Raw genomic sequence first — 15,017 nt, forward strand, 5'->3', positions numbered from 1 at the left:
TGGTACTGATGAACCTAACTGCAGGGCAGGAAAAGAGACGAAGACATGGAGAACAGACCTGTGGTCACATGGAGGGAAGGAAAGGATGGGACAAGTTGGGAGAGTAGCATTGAAATGTATGCATTACCATATGCAAAGTAGATTGCTCGTTGGAAGTTGCTACATAACACAGGGAGCTCAACCTGGTGCTCTGTGACAACTTAGAGGGGTGGAATGGAATGCGGGTGTTGGAGGGAGGTTCAACAGGGAGGGAACATATGTATCATAAAGGCTGACTCATGTCGTATGGCAGAAACCAACACAATTTTGTAAAACAATTACTCTCCAATTAAAAATATTTTTTTAAAAAAGATGATGTTGGATAACGGATTGTATATAGAATAAAATAAATAAATAAATAAAATCCATGGAGAATAGAGTCAAAATAGGAAATTTGTAAACCATTGCAATTGATCAGGCATGAGCTGATAATGTCTTAACAGTGGTAGTGATGATAGTAGTGACTATGGAGAAAAGGGAAAAGGTAGAGTTAATAGGACTTGCCGATGCAGTGCATGTGTGGTGGGAAATAAAGGACAAAAATGAATTAAGAATGACTCTCAGGTTTGATTTTTTTTTTTTGGCTTGAGCAACTAGTTAGACACTAGTACTAGCATCTCCGGTTGGGGAGGGGGGCAGAAATAGACTAGAATTTAAATTCAAATTCAGATATTAGAAGGAATCTTCTTGGGTAGGTATCAGACTTGCTGCTAATAAAAGCTAAATTCATCTGAAATCTTTATTTTCAGTCCAGTGAGCTTTCTTGAGCTGTAAGGGTGTGTGTGTGTGTGTGTGTGTGTGTGTGTGTGTGTACATGCAAACACATACAACTGGATGTCTATTGGATGTCATACAGGTATACGGAATTGAACATGACACACCAAAAAAGCTGAGACTGGGACCCTTTGCGGCAGTGCTGCCTTGCTTGCACCTGGACAAACCTCTCCTTGAGCAACAAAATACAAAGAAATTATAAAGGACTAAAAATAACTGTGTGCATGCAAAGTTGGGGCAAATCATGGACAACAAGATACAAAGAGATCAGGGGACTTCCCTGGTGGTCCAGCCCTTAAGAATACACCTTGCAATGCAGGGGCTGAGAATTCAACCCCTAGTTGGGGAACTAAGATCCCGTGTGTCATAGAGCAATTAAACCCATGCACCACAGCTAGGGAGTTCAAGCGCTGCAGTGAAATATCTGGCATGACGTATAGAAGGTCCTGCATGATGCAACTAAGGTCCAAGGGAGCCAAATAAATAAATAAATAATTTTTTTAAAAAGATAGAAAGAGATTTTAAAAAGACCATACTGCCACTTGTGAATAACCTGGAAGAAAAACAGGGTATCAGGAGCAAAAGCAGGATACTGTGCATGCCCTCTGCACTCAACAACACCAAAGGGGTGGGGAAAACACCTACGCCACCCCTCGGACACCCCTTGGACACATTGTATCCTCACCCTGTATAAGAAACCAGCTTGCCCCCAACTCAGGGAGCCAGCAAGGACACCTGTCGTTTGTTCTCATTCCCCCTGCTGCATCAGAGGCCCCAGTAAAGCCTTGCCTGTATTTCCTGTCTGGCCTCTAGTCAAGTTCTATTGACTGGGGAAGGCCAAGAACCCTGTCTAATGGAAAAACCACATTGTCTTCTCTTAAAATGTTTTGCTGCTCTTCCTCTTGTGTTTGACACTTCGGTGAATGGCATCAAAGCCCAGTCATTCATTCAGCCAGAAAGTTGATTGTTTCCCTGGTTTGTTCTTTATCCAATTATCTCATCCACATCCAATTAAGCTCCATTAGTGCAAACTTTATCACATCATTCATATTTCTTCATCTTTTTTTCTTTATGACTTCAGACTGGGGGGGAAGAAAATTCTTCTCACTCTCATAGGTTCTCCAGCTGGACCTGTGAAATAAACTGAAAACAGAAAGATTAACATCAAAAAGTATATGCGTTTATTTGATGATAAAAGTTTTATGTGGCATGGGGCAGAATGGGGCAGTCTTCACAAAAAGAAGAGAAAAATTCTAAAGATATAGCTAAAAGTGGAGGCTTTTGTATCATTTGGACAAAGAAGGATACATTTAAAGAGAAATGACAATATGAAGACAAAGAAATGTAAGCTTCTAGGGATGGCAAATTGTAGGAGGGCAAATATATGGGAAGCTGATCGTATATAATGACAAGTTAGTAGACTCTCAGTGCCTGCTCATCTCTGTTGATAAGATTGCTATTCCCTCCTTGGTACCTAAAGGGGAAGGGGGACACTGTCACGAGAGGAATTTGTTATCCTGCGTTCAGGTACATTGTAGGAAGGTAGAGAGTTCGTCCTGTGCTCTTTTTCTCAATTGCCTTCAGCTTGAAATAATCATTATGCTACAGTGGCATCTTTTGGGTTGGCATTTTCTGATCTCCTGGTGTCTCAGATGGTGAAGAATCTGCCTGCAATGCAGGAGACCCAAGTTCAATTCTTGGGTCAGGAAGATCCCGTGGAGAAGGGAATGGCTACCTACTCCAGGATTCTTGCCTGGAAAATCACCTGGATAGAGGAGCCTGGCAGGCTACTGTTCACAGGGTCGTGATGAGTCAGACAGGACTTATCAACTGAATAACAACAGAAAAGAAAAGAAAGAAGCACTGAACCCACAAACTTATAGGCAAGAAGCAAACAAAGAGACCACGCAGCTGCTGATGCTGCTGCTAAGTCACTTCAGTCGTGTCCAACTCTGTGTGATCCCATAGACGGCAGGCTACCAAGCTCCTCCATCCCTAGGATTCTCCAGGCAAGAATGCTGGAGTGGGTTGCCATTTCCTTCTCCAATGCATGAAAGTGAAAAGTGAAAGTGAAGTTGCTCAGTCATGTATGACTCTTCGTGACCCAATGAACTGCAGCCTACCAGACTCCTCCGTCCATGGGAGTTTTCAGGCAAGAGTACTGGAGTGGGTTGCCATTGCCTTCTCTGATTCAGCTGCAAACACAGGCAACTTTTCATAGAAAAAATAGGATAACTCAGAGGATGGCAACAGTAGCCCAAAAGGCAGAGCCTTAGAGAGCTACAGGAAAGGAACAAAACTGAGTCAAGAAACTTCCCAATCAAGACAGTTCCAACTGAATTTCAGAATTGATATGCATCAATGACCATTTTTACCCTCTTTTAAAATGAAACTGCCTTAGTGGTTTTGGCTTCCCCGGTGGCTCAGCAGTAAAGAATCTGCCAGCAATGCTGGAGACTCAGAAGAACCAGGTTTGATCCCTGGGTTGGGAAGATCCCCTGGAGGAGGGCATGGCAACCCACTCCAGTATTCTTGCCTAGGAAATCCCATGGACAGAGGAGCCTGGTGGGCTATAGTCCACAGGGTCAAAAGAGTCAGACACAACTGAAGCGACTGAGCTGGCATGCACTTAGTGGTTTATTCTGTGTCTGTCCCACTGTTACAAAACATGTTGAATATGTGGGACAAACAATTTGTCTCTTTAGTTTACAGGTATTTAGGTTAACAGGACCTGTACTTTAAGACCTATACACAAGTAATCACGCCTACACTTACACTGATTTAGAGGGCAAGATCCTAGACTTCCAGTAGATGCCACAAAGGGTCAAGTCATATGACTTCTGGAGAAGGAGTAAGTGTATTTTTGGGTAGGTGGGCCAGGGGGAGATGTCAATTATGGGAGGCCAGAGGTAAGACTGGGTAGGCAGCTTCCAAGATCACCCTATTTCTGTTACCTATGACCTTGTGCAGTCCCCTCCCCCATGAAACAAGGTTGACATGTATAATCTAGAGGACATTACAGAAGTCATAGTATGTGGCTTTTGTGGCTAGGTTATACAGCACACAGAAGTTTTCCTGTGGCTGTTGCTTGGATTGCTTGCTCTGGGGGAAGCCAATATCTTCTAGAAAAGACACTTAAACAGCCCAACAGCCCTGTGGAGAAGTGCAGATGGCAAAGACCAAAGACCTCCTGTCAACCGTCAGTATCAACTCACCATCCATGTGGGTAAGCCATTTTGGAAGCAAATTCTTCAACCCTGGTCAAGTCTTTGGATGACTGCAGCTCCAGCTGATGACTTGACTACAATCTCATGAGCCAGGACCACACAGTTAATTTACCCCCAAGTTCCTGACCTACAGAAATGAGATAATAAACATTCATTGCTATTGTGAGTCACTAAATTTTACTGTGATTGGTGAAAGAAACAGCTAATTCAAGAGACTTAAGTACTTTAATGAGTAACAAAGGTAATCAACAACTAAATACGGTGGAATGATGATAATGGGAGTACGGAGGGAGGCTGATGATGTGTGTGTAAATGAGCAAAACCTCCATCTGCCACATTATAAATTGATAATGCCTAAAATTAAAAAAACAAAGAAATAGGTGAGTAAAAGTGTTTTTAGAAATCTGAAAAATTAAAGATGTAAATGTAAAAGTGATTTAAAGTGGTTGCCTCTGAGGCAGAGAATTGCCCCTGCTCATTATAAGTCCTCTGTTCTGTTTGAGTTTTAAGCCAAACTCATGTTGTACACTGCATTTTTTAAAAATTGGGGAATTTAAAATAGATCAAAAATTAAATAAAATATATCTATCAATATAAATATATATATATGCTAACAATATATGTCTATGTCAGATATTTTCAACTCTCATTTAATTTAAGGGATACTTCTCCAGTACCCTTGCCTGGCAAATCCCATGGACAGAGGAGCCTGGTAGGCTGCAGTCCATGGGGTCACTGGGAGTTGGACATGACTGAGCGACTTCTCTTTCACTTTTCACTTTCATGCATTGGAGAAGGAATTGGCAACCCACTCCAGTGTTCTTGCCTAGAGAATCCCAGGGACGGGGGAGCCTGGTGGGCTGCCGTCTCTGGAGTCGCACAGAGTCAGACACGACTGAAGTGACTTAGCAGCAGCAGCAGTAGCAGCAGCAGTTAAACATTTAGCTTTGTTCTAAACATGAGAAAACTGAACAGGAATATGTCTCAGAATCCTCATAATCAAATACATCAAAATTGTTCTTCAATACTCGGGTAAAAAGTTTAGAACTGATGTGTCATGGCTTCTACATTGTAAAAGTTTGAATGTCTTTACAGAAACATTTATTTAACTGCCTAGAAGTCTATCTTTCATGTTGCATTATAACTTCAGAAAAGGAAAATACTTGATATAAACTCCCCTATTAAAAGCAAATGACTCAATATTTGTCTTTGTCTGGCTTATTCCACCAAGCTAACAGTCTCCAGATATGTTTCACTTACATGTGGAATATAAAAATATAAAACAAATGAGTGAATATAACAAAACAGAAACAGTCTCAAAATACAGAGAACAGACTAGTGATTACCGGTGGAGAGAGGACTAGGGGAAGAAGCAAAATAGAGCAAGGGGATTAAGAAGTACAAACAACGAGGTATAAAATAGATCAGATACAAAGATGTAATATACAGCACATGGAATATAGTAAATATTTTATACTAACTTTAGAGTATATCCACAAAATCATTGAATCACTATGTTGTACACCTGAAACTAATATAATATTGTAAATTTTAAAAAAGGAAATGACTTACCTATGATCACAAAGTAAAATACAACCTTACACAGTATGCTCAATGAATATTTAAAACAAAAGAACTAAAAAATGCTGAGAATAAAAGAGTTAGCAAAGACATACCATGCAATTAAAAACAAAATCAGGAGTCATAAGCTTAATGGCAGACTAAGTTATTTTCAGAGCCAAAAAGCATAAAGTGAGATGAAGATACTATTTAATAATAAAATACACAACCTAAAATAAAAATCTAACAGTTTCTAGTATATCAAACCATACAGCATTAATATTCACATAGAAAACTTCATATGAAATAAAAAATACACATAATCAAAACTTTAAATCACTGTTTCAATCTGTGAATATTCAAGTGGTCAAAAATTAGGTAGTAGCTAAGAAAGTCATAATTCAAAAAGACATATGCACCTCAATGTTCATTGAAACACTATTTACAATAGCCAGGACATGGAAGCAACCCAGATGTCCATCAACAGATGAATGGATAAAGAAGTTGTGGTCCATATATACAATGGAATATTACCCAGCCATAAAAAGAAATGAATTTGAGTCAGTTCTAGTGAGGTGGATTAACCTAGAGCCTATTATACAGAGTGAAGTAAGTCAGAAAGAGAAAAATAAATATCGTATATTAACACATATAAATGGAATTTAGAAAAATGGTACAGATGAACCTATTTGCAGATCAGGAATAGAGATGCAGACACAGAGAACAGACTTGTGGACACAGCAGGAGGAGGGGGAGGAAGGGTGGGATGAATTGAGACAGTTAGCATTGAAACATATACACTACCATATGTAAAATAGGGGCTTCCCTTGTGGTTCAGCCTGCAATGCAGGAGACCTGGGTTCAACCCCTGGGTTTGGAAGATCCCCTAGAGGAGGGAAAGGCTACCCACTCCAGTGTTCTGGCCTGGAGAATTCCATGGACTATATAGCCCTCGGGGTAGCAAAGAGTCGGACACGACTGAGTGACTTTCACTTTCACATGTAAGATAGATAGCTGGTGAGAAGTTGCTGTATAACTGGTTGAGCACCAGTTGCTCAGCTTGGTGCTCTGTAACAGCATAGAGGGGTGGAATGGTGTGGGGGTTGGAAAGGAGGTTCAAGAGGGAGGGTACATAATTCTACCTATGGCTGATTCATGTTGTTGTATGGCAGAAATCAACACAACACTGTATAGCAATCATCTTCACAATAAAAAAAAACAATTAGATAATAGAATAAAGGCCCAAATAACAATGAAATGAGGCTATTATTACTGTTTGTTATCTCTATAATTTTCTCCTTGATATAGGAAAAGTATCTTCTTTTCAAGTACCCATGGAACACTATAAAAATAATTGCCCATAAATGCTGTGCTATTAATTAAATCTTGATGAATTCCAAAAAGTAGACATGGTACAGATAGCCATAATCATAGTAAAATAAAACTAAAACTAGCAAAGAAAGAGAAACAAAATCTACAATAAAGAGGTGAAAATAAAAAAAAAAACATTTTCTAATCGAATTCAGCTAAAACAATGTTTGTACCTATCTTAAAAAATAAGAAATGAAAATAAATGAAATATTTACTCAGAGATGAGAAAAATAATAACAAAATAAATCTAAAGGTACAGAAACAAGGAAACCATAGAGAGAAAAACAGAAAGTGAGTAGGAAACAAGAAAAAAATAGAATAAATAAATCCAAATGCTTGGTTATTAAAAGATTGAGTATGTAATTAGCTAACTTAATATAAAAATGAAAACTCATAAATTCAGAAGACAAGAAAGGATTTTGGAGAAATAACCACAGATCTAGAGGAAATTTAAATTATCATAAATAATCATGAGACTACTTTGCTGAACTCTATATAAATAAATTTTAGAACCTTGTTAAAAAAACAAGGCTATATAAATGCTAGAAATGAAGAGAAAATTATGATAACATGAAGATGAAAAGATTATGTATCTGAAAACCCTAACATTAAAAATTTAAATGTTGTTATACATGATACAAAATTCAGTATTCTGGCTGGGGATAAGATTAATATACAAAAAGTCTACAGTCTTCATATTTACAAACAACAAATTGAAATGAAATAAACCAATCTATTTACAACAGCAACAAAAACAATCAAGTATTTAGGAACCACTTTAACAAGGAATAAAAATAGACCTTATTATTATACACATTATTTATCAATATCACTAAATTATTATTTGGGACACAAAAGAGAATGAACAAATGGAATGATATACCACAGTCTTGATTAGCATTGTAGATTTAAAATCATCATAAAAATATATTTTATCACTAAATTAATCAGTAAATTTTATGTGCAACCAGTAAATGTGTCAATAAGACTTTTTAAAAAAAAATTTGGCTTCACTGGGTCTTAGTTGTGGCACCTGGGCTCTTTCAATTCAGTTCAGTCGCTCAGTCGTGTCTGACTCTTTGTGACCCCATGGACTGCAGCATGCCAGGCTTCCCTGTCCATCACCAATTCCTGGAGCTTACTCAAACTCATGTCCGTTGAGTAAGTGATGCCATCCAACCATTTCATACTCTGTCGTCCCCTTCTCCTCCTGCCTTCCATTTTTCCCAGCATCAGTCTTTTCCAATGAGTTGGCTGTTTGCATCAGGTGGCCAAAGTACTGGTGTTTCAGCTTCAGCATCAGTCCTTCCAATGAATATTCAGGACTGATTTCCTTTAGGGTTGACTGGTTGGATCTCCTTGCAGTCCAAGGGACTCTCAAGAGTCTTCTCCAACACCACAGTTCAAAAGCATCAATTCTTCGGTGCTCAGCTTTCTTTATAGTCCAACTCTCAGGTCCATACATGACTGCTGGAAAAACCATAGCTTTGACTAGATGGGCCTTTGTTGGCAAAGTAATGTCTCTGCTTTTTAATATGCTGTTTAGGTTTATCATAGCTTTTCTTCCAATAAGTAAGTGTCTTGTAATTTCATGGCTGCAGTCACCATCTGCAGTGATTTTGGAGCCCAAGAAAATAAAGTCTGTCACTATTACCTGTTTGCCCATTTATTTGCCGTGAAGTGTTTGAACTGGATGTCATGATCTTCATTTTTTGAATGTTTTTGAGTTTCAAGTCAGATTTTTACTCTCCTCTTTCATTTTAATCAAGAGCCTCTTTAGTTCCTCTTTGCTTTCTGCATAAGAGTGGTTTCATCTGTATATCTGAGGTTATTGATTTTTCTCTCCCGGCAATCTTGATTCCAGCTTGTGCTTCATCCAGCCTGGCATTTCACATGATGTACTCTGCATATAAGTTAAATCAACTGTACTTCACCAAAAAAAAATAACAGTACCTAACTTGAATATTTGCCCTTCAAGAAACAAGTCCCCAAATGAGATGTTTACATTGAGGATGAAAAATGGAACATGGAGGAAATATTTATGTATTTGGCATTATTTCATCTGAGGAAGTGAAGTCTAAAGTAGTTGTTTTCAATTGTGTGAAGAAAATAATAGCAAAGAGCTATGTTTCATCTCAGCTAAGCCTGAAGCAAGAAGGAAATAGGGCAGAAGGAACTAGAATGATGAACTACAGAATCTTTACAGAGGTCCAGGCTCTGTGTCTGGGCTCTGAAACTAGGTCACTGGGCCATGCTCTTCTATGGAAATTGCTTAAAGTTCCCTTCATTATCCTATTTGCATATCATCTTCACCAAGCACAAGACAAATGACAATTTACTGATAGCTCTGATTTCTGTCTGATGCAGAGAGCTGGATGAGGTTATTCCAGGACAGCAAGGCTGAGGAGACTTAGAGGTTACTGTGGGGCAACAGGAACTGGTAGTCCTGCCCTCCCAATGGGGAGGACTCAGTTCTTACAATCCAGTTACAGTGGCCTCCAGATGGAAGGCGCATTTAAGACAGAGAGTCACACTGCTGAGCTTAGGAAGCCACCCTGGATTCTCTTCCAGTGGACTAGGGGGACTCTGCTGCAGGAATGTTCGTGAGATAACTCCAGGACCTTTACCCAGTGGGTGGAGAAGCTAAAAGAAACTCTCAACAGGAAGCAAGGAGTAAAGAGAGAATTGGTAGAACCATCAGGGAAGTAACATGATGGCAAAATAAATTAACTTCTTACTATTTGGGATTATTTAACTTTTCCACGTCAAAATAGTCAAAAGGAGAAGACTTGTTTACCTTTAAATTCTCTGAAGGGTTGTTTCTTCTTCCTCTGCTTCTTGGCTTGATTTTCCATATGCTTCCAAGCATATAGATCACATGGTATTTTTTTCCCTTGCTTGGAGCTCCAGAAAAGACTTTCCATGGTTGAGGGGCTGCTGTAGCCTCTTTGAGGGGTTAGTAAGGTCAGGACACTCCCTTCTGTTCGTGAAATAGGCCAGGATTATATGACTAAATGGTGTGATTTAAGAGGTAAAAGTGCCTTAGGGAAAATAAATGTTTCTCAGTTGCTGGGGGCATAGATATTTCTCAACTACATAAATTATAATCTGTCTAGCATGGGACTTCCGCGCCAGTTCAGTGGTTAAGACCTTGCCATCCAATGCAGTGACTGCAGTTTCCATCCTTAGTCAGGGAACTAAGACCTCCTGTGCCTTATGGCCAAAAACCCAAAATATAAAAAAACAAAAGCGACATGTAATGAATTCAGTAAAGACTTTAAAGATGGTTCACATCAAAAAAAAAAAATCTGTCTAGCAACAAATAGGTTCTGATGTACCTTAAAATATACATGTTTTTACAATAAAGCCTTTAAAGGAAAGGAACATGAAGGTCAAATTTCAACATGAAAACAGAGGGCTGTGAGTAAACAGAGAGATCCAACATGAAGTCCTACAGGATTAACGAAAGTGAGCCAAAATTCAGTTCTATTTCTTGCAGCCAAAATAAGACAGCTGAAATGTAATGCCCTTTGAGGTCATTTTCTGACATGGATTGTGTAAGTGACCAAGAGCAGATTGTTTTCTTGGAACTGGATTTGATTGGAAGAGAGGGGAAAAAAAAATTAAAGTTTTCCAAGGACAGTCAAGACTGTCTCTAATATTCTGTCCTTCCTGTCTCCCACCCCCAGGATCCAATCACAGAAAACTACTGTGACTCCTCCACTCCAACCTCTGCCCTGAACCACATCTATTTATAAGATGTATAAAGACAACATTATGAAATAGTTTAGGTTTTGGTTTTTGCTGTTATTTGTGCTTCTTAACTCAAACTCTTCTTTTCACTCTTTTCTGTGTAGCCTTATACATCTTCATTTTTTTCCCCCAAAGCACAGTCCTAACTCCTTGGTCAACTGGTGTAGAATCATGTCCCAGCAGAATGGGACAATTGCATGGTGTATCTTTCCTGACACCAACAATGATTTTCAACATGTAAATAAAATGAATGTTAAAGGAGCTTTGATGGGGAAAACAGGGGGGAAAAAGAGCGCAGAATTCAGGAGACATGAGTCCCAGCTCTGGCCTTTCTTCTATTTACTAGCTGTGGATCAGTTAGGCAAATCATTTCATTTGTCTGGGACCTACTTCTAAAATTGGCAGTAACAGTTTAATTGTATAGGATCAGCATCATTTAGGGTCTATTTCTCTAAGGGCTATAGTGAAACGGTAGCATACAGCCAAGAGGAGTTGAGAAGGTTGGAAGGATAGTGACTGTATGTGTAAAACTGACTTAAATTGTTTTTCAAGGGAACTGACCACTTCTCCAAGACGGTATTATGATCTGGGAGAGAAACTCATACTCCTATTTGTGAATCATGAAAATACCAGTTTTCCCTTAATCACATTAAATACAATATTTTATTTAAAACATATTTATACATTACTTTTGATTTTTTGTGTGTAATTTATGATGGGCTCTTGTTTTGGCATTCATCATGCATTCTCAGGAATTCTAATAAAGTGGAAAAAATCTGAAATAAAAAAGTTTTGTTTAAACAGAATAAAATTTTAGGAGATTAAATCAGTCAGTATTAGAGGAAATCCCCAAGAAAAAGAAATGCAAAATGGCAAAATGGTTGTCTGATGGGGCCTTAAAAATAGCTGTAAAAACAAGAGAAGCAAAAGGCAAAGGAGAAAAGGAAAGATACTCGTTTGAATGCAGAGTTCCAAAGAATAGCAAGGAGAGATAAGAAAGCCTTCCTCAGTGATCAATGCAAAGAACTAGAAGAAAGCAATAGAATGGGAAAGACTAGAGATCTCTTCAAGAAAATTAGAGATACCAAGGGAACATTTCATGCAAAGATGGGCACAATAAAGGACAGAAATGGTAGAGACCTAACAGAAGCAGAAGATATTAAGAAGAGGTGACAAGAATACACAAAAGAACTGTAAAAAACAGATCTTCACAACCCAGATACTCATGATAGTATGAACCCTCACCTAGAGCCAGGCATCCTGGAGTGCGAAGTCAAGTGGGCCTTAGGAAGCATCACTACAAACAAAGCTAGTGGAGGTGATGGAATTCCAGTTGAGCTATTTCAAGTTCTAAAAGATGATGCTATGAAAGTGCTGCACTCAGTATGCCAGCAAGTTTGGAAAACTCAGCAGTGGCCACAGGACTGGAAAAGGTAAGTCTTCATTCCAATCACAAAGAAAGGCAATACCAAAGAATGCTCAAACTACCACATAATTGTACTCATCTCACATGCTAGCAAAGTAATGCTCAAAATTCTCCAAGCCAGGCTTCAACAGTATGTGAACCATGAAATTACAGATGTTCAAGCTGGTTTTAGAAAAAGTAGAGATCAAATTGCCAACATCCATTGGATCATTGAAAAAGCAAGAGTTCCAGAAAAACATCTGCTTTATTAACTATGCCCAAGCATTTATCTGTGTGGATCACAACAAACTGCAGAAAATTCTAAAAGAAATGGGAATACCAGGCCACCTGACCTGCCTCCTGAGAAATCTGTATGCAGATCAGGAAGCAACAGTTAGAACTGGACATGGAACAACAGACTGGTTCCAAATAGGTAAAGGAGTACATCATGACTGTATATTGTCACTCTGTTTATTTAACTTACATGCAGAGTACATTATGAGAAATGCTAGGTTGGATGAAGCACAAGCTGGAATCAAGATTGCCAGGAGAAATATCAGTAACCTCAGATATGCAGATGACACCACCCTTATGGCAGAAAGTGAAGAACTGAAGAGCCTCTTGATGAAAGTGAAAGAGGAGAGTGAAAAAGTTGGCTTAAAGCTCAACATTCAAAAAACTAAGATCATGGCATCTGGTCCCATCACTTCATGGGAAATAGAGGGGAAACAGTGAGAGACCTTATTTTGGGGGGCTCCAAAATCACTGCAGATGGTGACTGCAGCCATGAAATTACAAGACACTTGCTCTTTGGAAGGAAAGTTATGACCAACCTAGACAGCATATTAAAAAGCAGAGACATTACTTTGCCAACAAAGGTCCGTCTAGTCAAAGCTATGGTTTTTCCAGTAGTCATGTATGGACGTGAGAGTTGGACTATAAAGGAAGCTGAGCACCGAAGAATTGATGCTTTTGAACTGTGGTGTTGGAGAAGACTCTTGAGAGTCCCTTGGACTGCAAGGAGATCCAACCAGTCAATCCTAAAGGAAATCAGTCCTGAATATTCATTGGAAGGACTGATGCTGAAGCTAAAACTCAAATACTTTGGTCACCTGATGGTAAGAAGTGACATTGGAAGAGACCCTGGTGCTGGGAAAGATTGAAGGCAGTAGGAGGAGGGGATGACAGAGGATGAGATGGTTGAATGCTATCACTTACTCAATGGACATGAGTTTGAGTAAACTCTGGGAGTTGGTGATGGACAGGGAAGCCTGGCATGCTTCAGTCCATGGGATCACAAAGAGTTGGACACGACTGAGCGACTGAACTGAACTGAACTGAACTGATGCTGAAGCCAAAGCTCCAATACTTTGGCCACCTGATTCGAAGAGCAGACTCATTGGAAAAGACCCTGAGGCTGGGCAAGACTGAGAGCAGAAAGAATAGGGGATGACAGAGGATGAGATGTTTGGATGGCATCACTGATTCAATGGACATGAGTCTGAGCAAACTCTGGGAGATGGTGAAGGACAGATAAACTGGTGTGCTGAAGTCCATGGGGTTGCAAAGTGAGTGAGTGAGTGGTTGCTCAGTCATGTCCGACTCTTTGCGGCCCCTTGGACTGTAGCCCACTAGGCTCCTCCGTCCATAGGATTCTCCAGACAAGAATACTGGAGTGGGTTGCCATTTCCTTCTCCAGGGGATCTTCCTAACCCAAGGATGGAACCCAGGTCTTCTGCATCGCAGGCAGATGCTTTAACCTCTGAGCCACTAGGGAAACCCACAAGGAGCTGCAAAGAGTCAGACACAACTCAGTGACTGAACAATAACTAAATTTAGCATCTGATGTAGTTAACATGTATTTGTGAACATTTTATTAAATATTTTTACATTTTGATATTGTCACTTTCTCAGTATATTTGGAAGCCAACAATATATTCAGTTCAGTTCAGTTCAGTCGCTCAGTCATGTCCGACTCTTTGCAACCCCATGAATCACAGCACGCCAGGCCTTCTGTAGGTTTCAAAACTCAACAAGCTTGAAGTCTTTAAGTACTTTTGGTTTTAGTGTCCTTTGAGCAAAGCGGCCCTCTAGCTGCCTGTTCTCCTGCCCTCAATGGGTAGGAGTTTAAGTGCTATTTATCTCAGGAAGGTCATATCTGCCCTGACCTCCTCACTTAGGATATTCTATAAACAGTCAGAGGCATGAGCCTGACCTTTTTTTTTTTAATTAATTTTCATTGGAGTATAGTTGATATACAATCTTGTGTGTTTCTGCTGTAGAACAAAGTGAATCAGCTATACATATACATATAACAACAGTATTTTTTTTCTTATTCTATTCCAACATGGGGTCACAAAGACACAACTGAGTGACTGAACTGAACTGAACTGATTCCCATATAAGTCATTACAGAGTACTGAATAGAGTTCCCTGTGCTATACACTAGGTCCTTATTAGTTATCTATTTATATATGTGCTGTGCCTAGTCACTCAGTCGTGTCTGACTCTTTTCAACCCTCTGGACTGTAGCCAGTCAGGCTCCTCTGTCCATAGGGATTCTCCAGGCAAGAATACTAGAGTGGGTTGCCATGCCCTCCTCTAGGGGATCTTCCCAACCCAGGGATCAAATCCAGGTCTTCCACATTGCAGGAGGATTCTTTACCATATGAGCCACCATGTATGTTATATATAGAAATGTGTATGTGTCAGTCCCAACCTCCCAGTTTATTCCTCTCCCTTCCTTTCCTCCTTGGTAATCATAAGTTCATTTTCTACATCTACAACTCTATTTTTGTTTTGTGAACTGGTTCGTTTGTACCATTTTCTAAGATTCTTACTTAAGTAATATTGTATGATATTTGTCTTCCTCTGCCTGACTTTTGTAC

This window comes from Bos indicus, chromosome 8 (genome assembly GCF_029378745.1).
Source record: "Bos indicus isolate NIAB-ARS_2022 breed Sahiwal x Tharparkar chromosome 8, NIAB-ARS_B.indTharparkar_mat_pri_1.0, whole genome shotgun sequence".
NCBI lineage: Eukaryota > Metazoa > Chordata > Mammalia > Artiodactyla > Bovidae > Bos > Bos indicus.